Source organism: Saccostrea cucullata, unplaced genomic scaffold (assembly GCF_032062105.1).
Source record: "Saccostrea cucullata isolate Sc308-1 unplaced genomic scaffold, CSIRO_AGI_Scuc_v1 ctg3185, whole genome shotgun sequence".
Classification (NCBI taxonomy): Eukaryota; Metazoa; Mollusca; class Bivalvia; order Ostreida; family Ostreidae; genus Saccostrea; species Saccostrea cuccullata.
This window is the reverse complement of record NW_026922347.1, coordinates 175,157-185,378: the sequence shown is the minus strand read 5'-3', so window position 1 is coordinate 185,378 and position 10,222 is coordinate 175,157. Positions and strand designations below refer to the sequence as shown.

The 10,222-nt window shown below is 35.4% G+C and overlaps 1 pseudogene; it reads left to right on the top strand.

The window, feature by feature from the left end:
- The first annotated feature begins 8,017 nt into the window (after positions 1–8,017).
- LOC134261663 (uncharacterized) lies at positions 8,018–9,078 on the top strand (annotated as a pseudogene).
- The last annotated feature ends 1,144 nt before the right edge of the window (positions 9,079–10,222 follow it).

The window sequence follows — 10,222 nt, the reverse complement described above, 5'->3', positions numbered from 1 at the left end:
CTGTGGAAAGAGGATGAAGAGTGACCTTGGACTAATTTTCTAGATTAAAGGTCAGTATCAAAATCTACTTTATATCTTTTTTTTAAAATCGTAGTCTAAAGTGTATTTCTCCCCTGGTGTAATCTAGCTTTTGTGCAATGGGGTGGAGGGTCTGCAATGATCTTCAACCAATTTCTAGGTCGAATATCAATATTTAAAAAAAAAATCTCTCCCTAATATTTTTGTTATTATAAAGGATACTGTATACAGGGAAATTTTCGCCCCCGTTTTATTTTTGCCACTTTCGCCCTACCCTCATATGGGCGAATTTAAAACGGGGCGAGTTCAAAGAATACAGTAATATTTCGTTAACAATAACTATGACTGGACGAATTTAAAACGGGGCAAAATTGTTCGCAAGTGTGAAAGGGTGAAAATAAGACGGGGCGAAAATAACCCTGTATACAGTATGTTTTCTCTCAAACTAATCAAACTTAAAGCAGGGTTCTTAGTATGAGATACATGTAGTAATATATTCTCAATGACATAATAAGGCTGAAAACATTATTTATATTATGTTATTTTTTTTCACTTATCATAAAGCATTAAATATTAAAGAGATACATAAAATGCTGAAGTCATATGTAACATGGTCTTGGAAAGTAATTATTGATATTGGTATATTAAAGGACATTGACTGATCTTTCAGATTTTTAAGTTATATTCAAACATTATAATTCTGACATCATATAATAATTTTGTATGAATATTGCAGATCATAGGTGATGTGAAGAAAACCAGGAAACTGATGTTGAAAGAAGTACTTAATGACCCTTATGAATGGACTTAAATGTGAAAGACTGTTCCATTGTTTATCTAAGATATATGAATTTATTTAATATTTTGATATCATTGAAAAATTCAGTTACAGTTTTTGTACATCATATGAATTATTAAACATATAAAATGGTAATGCTTTTTTCTTTTACATGTAATAAATTTTTTTGATAGATTTTTAAAAGAATACGCATTATTTCACATTGCTTCCTTTAGAAAAGTTAGGGAATCTTGAAGTTTCCCAGTAATTTCCCACAGGAATGGGACTCCACATAATTCCACCAAGTTTCTGCCACACAGAAAGTGCTACACAAGTTCCATATAGTTTCCTGAGTCAAGGAAACTTCAGGAATCATAAGGTTTCACGAGCTTCCATGTAGTTTCCCATAAAAGAAAACCTTAAGATTCCATCAAGTTTCCATTCCACGGAAACCACTACGCTCATATTCCATATGGTTTCCTGAATCAAGGAAACTTTAGGAATCGTGAGGTTTCCCGAGCTTCCATGTAGTTTCCCGTATAAGGAAACCTAAAGATTCCATCAAGTTTCCATTCCACGGAAACCACTACGCTCCGATTCCATATGGTTTCCTGAGTCATGGAAACTTTAGGAATCATGAGGTTTCCCGAGCTTCCATGTAGTTTCCCGTAAAAGGAAACCTAAAGATTCCACCAAGTTTCCATTCCACGGAAACCCCCTACGCTCCGATTCCATCAAGTTTCCTGATTCTGGAAACCAGTGGAATCTTCAGGTTTCCCATTACGGGAAACTACATGGATATTCGGGAAACTTCAGGTTTACAGAGGTTTCCGTGGTTCGGGATACCTTATGGAATCGGAGCGTAGGGGGTTTCCGTGTCACGGAAACTTGGCGGAATAACCTAGCATCCGCTACGGAAACCACTGGGAAACATGATGTAAACTTGAGGTTTCCATGTGGTTTCCATAAAGTTTCCCGAGATGGGAAACCACTTTTTTCACCCAGTGAGCAGCTTAGCGAGGTCGAGTATACAGAACCCTTCTTAAATAAGTCGATTGCGAACAATGTTTATTTTCTAAGGTTTACTGCCACCAAATCTTCCTTAAAGATCTTGAAGCACTGAAAGATTGGTTTTGCGCACACCTTACTTAATCTCCGTATAGTATGTACCACATATACTCTCTTTCTCATGTTTTCTATGGTTTTCCCAAAGACCGAATTATTCATTAATTTGTAAAAAAATTTCTCAATCAGATGTAGCTTGCGATCGGATCTCTTTTGTGTGTTAAAATCTATGTAGGACTTTAACCAAGAAGACTGTAATTCTAAAACTGTGGATTTTTGTCAGTTTGAGTTCCTTAGGCAGTTAATACATGTGTGTATTTCAAATTTCGATAATGCAAAATATACTTTTTTCTTTGCACTGAGATCTGGAACACGCTAAGAGTAGTTTCCTTTCAATGCTAATTTCTCTTTGAGCATAAGAGTATGAGGAGATAACATTTCTTGTGTAATTGTCTTGTTCTCAGGGGCTAAGGGATAATCACTGTGATCATCATGTAGATTATCTGGATATTCCAAGTCAACCTCCAAAATATATTCAGTTTCAGAATCGTCTGGCATATATATGACGTCATTGTCTCCAATTGTTCTGAAATGCACCAAGCAAAGTCTTTCTGGGGAAGAGGCATTGACATACTCGTCCCATACAGATTGTTCAAATCTAAACAGGTTAGCCAAGTATTGGGTTTGCATGGATCATAATCAGAGACCACGGGATTGCTAGCCTTGGCATATTTCTTGGAGATCATAGACACCCCCATCTAATACCCTGTTTAATCATTAAGATCATGTCAATTGTAGTTTGACTAGGCCTCCCAGGCTAGACCGGAGACGTGTAAAAATGAGCTGGGTCTAAGTGATAAGAAGTCAAACACAAGCAAATCTCTAAATTTTTCAAAGACGTCTTACAACAACAGGATGACAGTTTTTAAGTATAAATCACGATTATCTCCCTTACTGGATCCACATGTCAAAGGTTTGCCATACATTCATTGCATGAGTGTAGTCCTTATCTGATATATCGGATTCAGACAATCGATTGTAAAATGTTGTAATAAGAGACAGCTCTTGGTCATTAAAACAGTTACAAGAGGACATGTAGTCATAGGGATACACACTCCTTCTCAAACAGAGGTCTCTTTGGCTCTGTATGGGAAAATGTTTGTATAGATTTTGGAATTTGGACCCCCTTTCTTTACTGGAGTAAAGTGTCTAGCGAGGCGTTCAAGAACGGAAATGAATCAATGAAACGCAAACCATGTAATGAACCAGAAGTCTCTGATGAGACTGTAGCTCTACTGGTTTGTACTTATCACAAATGACGCACTTAAAACTAAGACAACAATAAATAAAACTAGGAGACTTATTGTTCACAGAACAATAAGAGGTCTTTTCACCTTCTCTGAATTTCTGTTTTGTTTTATATCTAACTCCTTAAACGCCACAAAAAAGAAAAATGGCTTAAAAGATACAAAGATGTAAAAAAAAAATGAAAATTCTAAAATTTGAAATGACGTTGACCTTTGACCTTGAATAAATTTTCAAGGTCAAAGGTTAGGGGTCACATTGCAATTGACCCCATGCCTCTCCGACTTTTAGTTCTGAAGTTATAAGGTTTAACAGTAAGTACAAAAAAGTTAAAGGGCAATAACTCATATAAGGGGTCATCAGACCTTTTCGCACTTTTACAGTGAAGTTAGGATTAAAGACCCTTAAGACATTAGTGAAGGTTTGGTGTCCCTACGATCTTCGGTTTCAGAGGAGTAGCGATAACAAGGTTTTTCGCACAAAGGGCAATAACTTTTAATAGGGTTAATGTTAGGGGACAAGAATGAAATCTTTGAAACAGTTTCAAGAGTACATATGAATGATGCATAGACATTAAGTATATGTTGAAAGACAAAAGAGATATAAAAAGAGCTAAATTTCTCATTTTTGGAATGACCATGACCTTTGACCTTTACATAATTTTAAAGGTCAAAGGTCATTGAATCTTAAGCAGTTGGTTTCATGATTCTACGACTTCTCGTTTTGAAAATTTTTAATTATTTATAATATTCAAAAAGTTTCAGGGGCAATAACTCATTGAAGGGGTCATCGAATACTTTCGCAATGAATAGATTGAAAAGTCCCCTTAATTAGTTGAAGACATTGGTGAAGGTTTCATACCTCTATGGTTTACGGTTTCTGAGGAGTAGTGATAACAAGCATTTCTTGCGAAAGGGGCAATAACTTTGAAAGGGGTCAAAGATCAAATATGGGGGGTCAATTTTCGGAATAACTTTTAATATCCAATATCATGAACTATTAAGTTTTTCGATAAGTCTAACGGTTTCAAAACATCTCCAGAAATAAAATAATAATAAACAGAAGCATTTCAAGAGGTCTTTCCACAGAAAGGTGGAAAGACCTAATTATAAACCCTTGTTTAAGGTTAATTGTTTGGCAAGACTGATTATAATCAGACTAAAGCTGTTGGAGGTATACCCTTTCGAAAAAAAAATCACAGAAATTATTTTTTTACTTTACCTACGCAACACCATTTATCAGTGACACACACAAATATGTACATGTAGCTCATTATAGTTTATTTTGTGCAAAATTGTGTAAATCAGAACCAACCTACAGGAGTAGCATTTTAACGAATTTTACATATTCACACCACAAAATTTGCTTGGAGGAAGTAACATAAATCTTCTTCAATGTCTTCAAGTAAATGAAGCAAAAAGTGCTAAGGTTGCAGGATCTTTGAGCATTTCCTTGCTTTCTGTTTGGCCATGGCCCATACTAAGTGTTTCAATTGGGTCCATTTCAATTCTTTAAAAAAAATTCAAGAAGTATTTTATTTCAGTCTGTCAATGTCTGCTTTTACAGGAGTTTTTTTTTATTGCAAACACTTCATTACTTATAGTTTTAAAATCTTTTTCATCTTCAGTCCACTTCTTCTTTGAACCTGGAAATTTTCTCTCTGATTAAAAACTTAAACAATAAAAAGATAGCAAATTTATGATATGACAGGCTTTGGTTTGAACAATTATTATTGTAATTCATAATTACATTGAATGAATCTTTCTCAATAAGATTGATTGTTTGATTGTATGTTGTTTAACGCCCCTTTCGAGAATTTTTCACTCATACGGAGACGTCACCGTATGCCGGTGAAGGGCTTCAAATTTTGACCTTTACTCGGCACTCGGGGCCATTGAGCAGTGAGGGATCTTTATTGTGCCAACGCATGCCGCTGACACGGGGCCTCGGTTTATAAGGTCTCATCCGAAGGACCCGCAACTTTCACTTGCCGAGCGCATGGCGAGGGAACAGTTGCTACCCACTTAAACGACTAGGTCAGTCGCGGCCGAGATACGAACTCATGACCTCTCGATCAGGGAGCGAGCGCTCTACCGACTGAGCTTCCGTGAATGGTTTACTAAATAAGACATGTGTATCTTATCCAATAGTAAAACATTACTGAATTTTTTAATCTGGTTTTCACATACTTTGGACACATACATGTAAAACAAGAAGTTTGCTGAGTTTTCATTACATCCATCATATATTCAAATATGTGAAATATCAAATTTGCGGAAATTAACTAAGTTAATTTCAGCAAAGTATTGTACACATGAAATGAAACACGTTTATAGTCTTTACATCATATAGGTGCAATTGTGCTATGCCAGATGAAAATTCGATCTTGTTTTACAGTATTGTGATATAACCTTTTTGCTTTTTTCTTTGTACTGGTTCATCAATATCACTTTCACTGTAGATTTGTTGATCTTTTTAACCTGTAACATTGAAAGAAGTCTCGTGATTAGTCTTTTTGCTGTAAATATAAATCTTAACTACAAATACTAACAACATAATGTCGTAACACTATGTTGTTCTTAATGCAGACTCACTTTAAAATTCACAGACATATTACAAGATATGTATCACCTTTAGAACTACTACCATCACAATCAGTGATTTACATGTATAAATTATTCAAAAACAGAGAAATATCTAAGACAGTATTCTATTAACAACTATTTAAAATTCACAGGAATAAGTATTAGTATTAGTAAAAATAAATTCCCAGGCAAAGCACGAAAAACTGGGAGGTTTGATTATTTTTTATTTTGAGTCCGGGGCTAGACATATAGCACTGCCTGAAACCAATTTTATTTGGTGAACAATTTATTTGATGAGCGTTACCTGTACGTAGGTAAGTGCTTTTCCTGCTAATTGGAAGTTCAAAAATCACAAGTCTTTTGTGCAGGAAAAACAGCAGACCTTTTTTCTACTGCTTTTAACTTCTACATTGAAAACTTAACCCTTCTAGAATTTACCAATTGTCAAAAATGTATACAGTGTTTTTAATATTCTAAAATGAACACAAAGGTATTTACTTGGGTTAAAGTCTGGATATCGTACATCATCGTCGTCATCAGATTCAAATTCGTGTTCAGTGTTCTGCCTGCAGGGAACAAAATAAAATATTTGCAGTTATAATTAACACCACATTTAGAAAAAAAAGAGAAATGAGATACATGTATTAAAAAAATGTCTCTGAAAACAGTATTTTTAAAGATTATATAATTACATGTATTTTACATGTTTCCTTAGTTATTTCTACATAAAGCCATAAATTGCTGCACTTAAGCTATAATGTGAAATGTTATATGAATGTTGTTTCTCAACCCCCGTTCCATTAAAAAAACCAAAACATGACATGTTAGTGAAACACTCATTCTTCTCCCAGTAATAAGAATTTGTCCAAGTCCAAGGGGCATAACTCAAAAAATTGCTCGATTGTAGCCAAAACAAAACTCTTCCTAAACATTCTCATGATAAATCTGTATACCGAATTTCATTTCAGTATGTGCAACCTCTGCGAAGAAAACGAATAGAAACTGTTGGTGGACCGACTGACAGGAGACCTGACTGACAGACAGCAGCATAGCAATATGCCATACTTTCTCTAAATATGTGACCTCTAGAATTGTAGAATGACATAAGCTACTATGAAATCTGCAGCAGTTGTTCAGCAAGACAACTAAATCAAAATGTTTAGAATGTACTTAAATACAAGATAACAACAAATCTACAAACTTGTAATGATCTTACAATGGTCATTGGTGAAACGTGCATGCATTGTTGCTAAAGCAGACCGCTATTTACATAATAAGCTATGGAAAGTAATAAATCTTTTATTTTCTTTCATCTCATTATAACATTAATAAAAAATCAGAAAATAATTTTTCGATGCTAAATTGATTCTTAAGTAAATATTCCCAGGTTTTTATAAAGTATCAATGCTCTCTTTGTGACTGTTTCGTAGACCAGAAGTTTATCTTCTGTATTCTTGCTAAACTTTGATCCATACTGTATTCAAGTGTCTGATGCTGTTGTGGAAGAAATGAATAGATTGCGAACATCATCTCAGGTTCACATACCAGTCCCTTTACTTTACAACATTCCCGAAAATGTTTTCAGAACTGTAGGTTTTTGTAAAAGCATATTGCTGATGTGCATGCTGATGCGAAGATGTTGGCTGCAAATATCTTAGCCTTTGGAGAGACCTGTCTCAAAACACAAGTGCAGTCTAGCATTGTAAATCTTAAGCATTCCAATTATCAAGAAATGATGACACTTGCTGTGGTGACAGAGCAAATCATGGTTTAGCAGTACCAGTATATATTAAAGGTGTCTTAAATTCTTTTGTTGGAGCAAATATCTTTGGTGTTGAATTAACTCATGGATTTATATTGCATTCAAATCTGCTGATGCATGTGTAGTTCTTGAACTGTTCTCCTTAGCTTGCAACTTTAAAATTGTACAAGAAATTCTTTGCTCGTTTAGACACTGTTTACAATTTAAAGAAACCTCACATACTTATAGGAGATTTTAACTTAGATTTCGGTCAAGTTCAAGATTTGCCTTCTTTTCTGTACCCTAATTACTCTCTTTCTCAATTGATTAGTAACTCTACAATTAATTATGACACTATTTTAGATCATGTTTACACAAACATTGTCAATAATTTAATATTTATAAGTGGTGTACTGGAATCATACTATTCAGATAATAAACCTGTGTTTATTGCTTTAGGCAGCAAATAAAATGATAAAAAAATAAGGCTGTATTGGTTACATTAAATTACGCTTCCATTTCTAGATGAAGACTTTACAGGAGGCCTTTCGTAAGAGCACTTTTTCCAGCACTCCGTACTCTGGAGCATTGAAAGGAAATGTTTTTGGAGTTGGCCCAATTGTTGCCTACAGAAGTGGTGTGCAACGCCAATCATCAGTGATTGGATTCGCAGACAAAACAATGGCGGTGAAAGGAGTATTATATGACAGCACCAAATTGGACGTTGTAAAAGTTGGAACAACAGTCATGTTGCTCAATGTAATTATGAAAAATGAAAGTGTCAAGTCCGTGGTAATCACAAACAGGAGCAAAATCTTAAAAAACCGGACCTCTGGATGTCCCAGAAGACCTGGTACTTGCTGCGGAGGTGAACATAAGACTGTCCAAAGTTCCCCAACGAAAACCCTTGTTACTCTCAGGGGACAAGTTTCATTGAGTATTTATTAACATAGATTTTAGTTTCCTCACGTATTAGTAATGTTCTGCAATATTTATAAATTTTGTCTAGGACTCGAAAAGCTTCCTAAATATATTTACAAGATGATAAAGCAGTTGTTTATTTGTTTGATCTTTGTTGCCACCACACAGTGTATAACTGTTAACAGCATTAAATAATGCAAAAGAAACCAAATTATTAGGATAATGTGATTAATAATTACACAATTCTTTAACAGGAGGAGAGCAAAGGTAAGTCCGTGTCAGTGATGAGGACACAAGTGTGAGGGCTATAAAAGTGAAAGACGTTACAGGAACATGCAAGGTGTCATTATGGCCCGACCTAACAAAGAAGAAGACCCCTGTTGGCAGTTATATTTGATGTTGTTATACAGCTGTACAATGATGAGAAATCTGTATCGTCTACTGTAAGGACAAAGATTGAGGTAAAACCTTGTACTGATCTAATGAGTTTTACACTACATTCTTTCTTTCTGTTTCTGGACACCTCATAATACTTTAATTTTTTTTTTTTTAACTTTTTAGGACAGTATTGAATGACGTAATGTATTTTTCGTTTTTTTCAGGAAGTAGTTGTTCCAGAAGTAAGACCCTTCAGTTCATCGCATGTGAAGAGGCAGATGGCCTGAATATCACACTCCCAACAGGAGGATAGGAAATACCCAGAATATCAGTAGTATAGGGTGAGCAAATATACGCGCCATCATCAAATTTTGCACATCGATGACGTCCGAAGACGGACCCCGGTCCATTGAGTCATCAGAATGAATGAGGGAAGGGGGGGACGGATCACACCACAGTAGGTGTCATTCTTTTAGATAATAATAGAATGAGGCAGACCACAACACAGGATTTTTTTTGACGTATAAATTTAAGAATAAATAATTAATGCAGTGTATGTATTTATGTGATCGGTTTAAATACAATGTAACTTCACTTAATAGGGAAAAATGTCTTCTAACGGGATACGTTATAAACAGCACAAGGAGAGTATTTCATGCGGTGTATAATATGGTATGTCATACTGAGCGACATCAGAGATATGAAAAAATTGGTTTCTTCATTTTTGTCACGGACGATCAATGGACATGTCTTGTAATATTAATGTGCTTATAAGTTGAGTAGCCCCTTTGATGGTATCCTTAAATATCTCCTGGCTGACTTCATCGCAGCTAGCTGTGAAATTACTAGTAATCTGAAAGCTTAGGAAGGCGGGTAGATTGGGATTTTTCGCATCAGTGTCCACCAGGTCTATGCAATGTTTAATGGTGGCGATTCTCTCGTTTAAACGTTCGAGTGTCAACTTCCTTGATGGTGCTCTCTACCGTTTTTGGTATTCTTCAATTTTACTCGCTGGTGAGATGAGTGTTGTCTCGTTCAAGTCCAAATCAGGATCACTATCATAGTCAGGTGATTTTGCCCGGTTTAGGGTAGCTGTCTGCCAAATCGAGATTGTGAGTGTCCATGTCATTATTGTTCATTTGCCATATTACAATGTAGCAGTGGAGGGAAAAGCAGCTTGTGCCGACGGAAGAGGACCTGACACCTAAATCGGTGTTTCGGGCACATTTTAGGAATGTTCCAAGAAAGGAAGTGGCATCTAGGTAAGATTTTCCACATAAAAATGAATTCAATTAATAAACCAGAAGTCTCTGTCGAGACTGAAGCTCTACTGGTTTGAACTTATAGCAAAGGAAGAGAAAGTACTTAAGCAGCTGGGATTTGAAACTTTATAAACAGCATTAAATAGAATAATGATCGTTGATAAAGTCT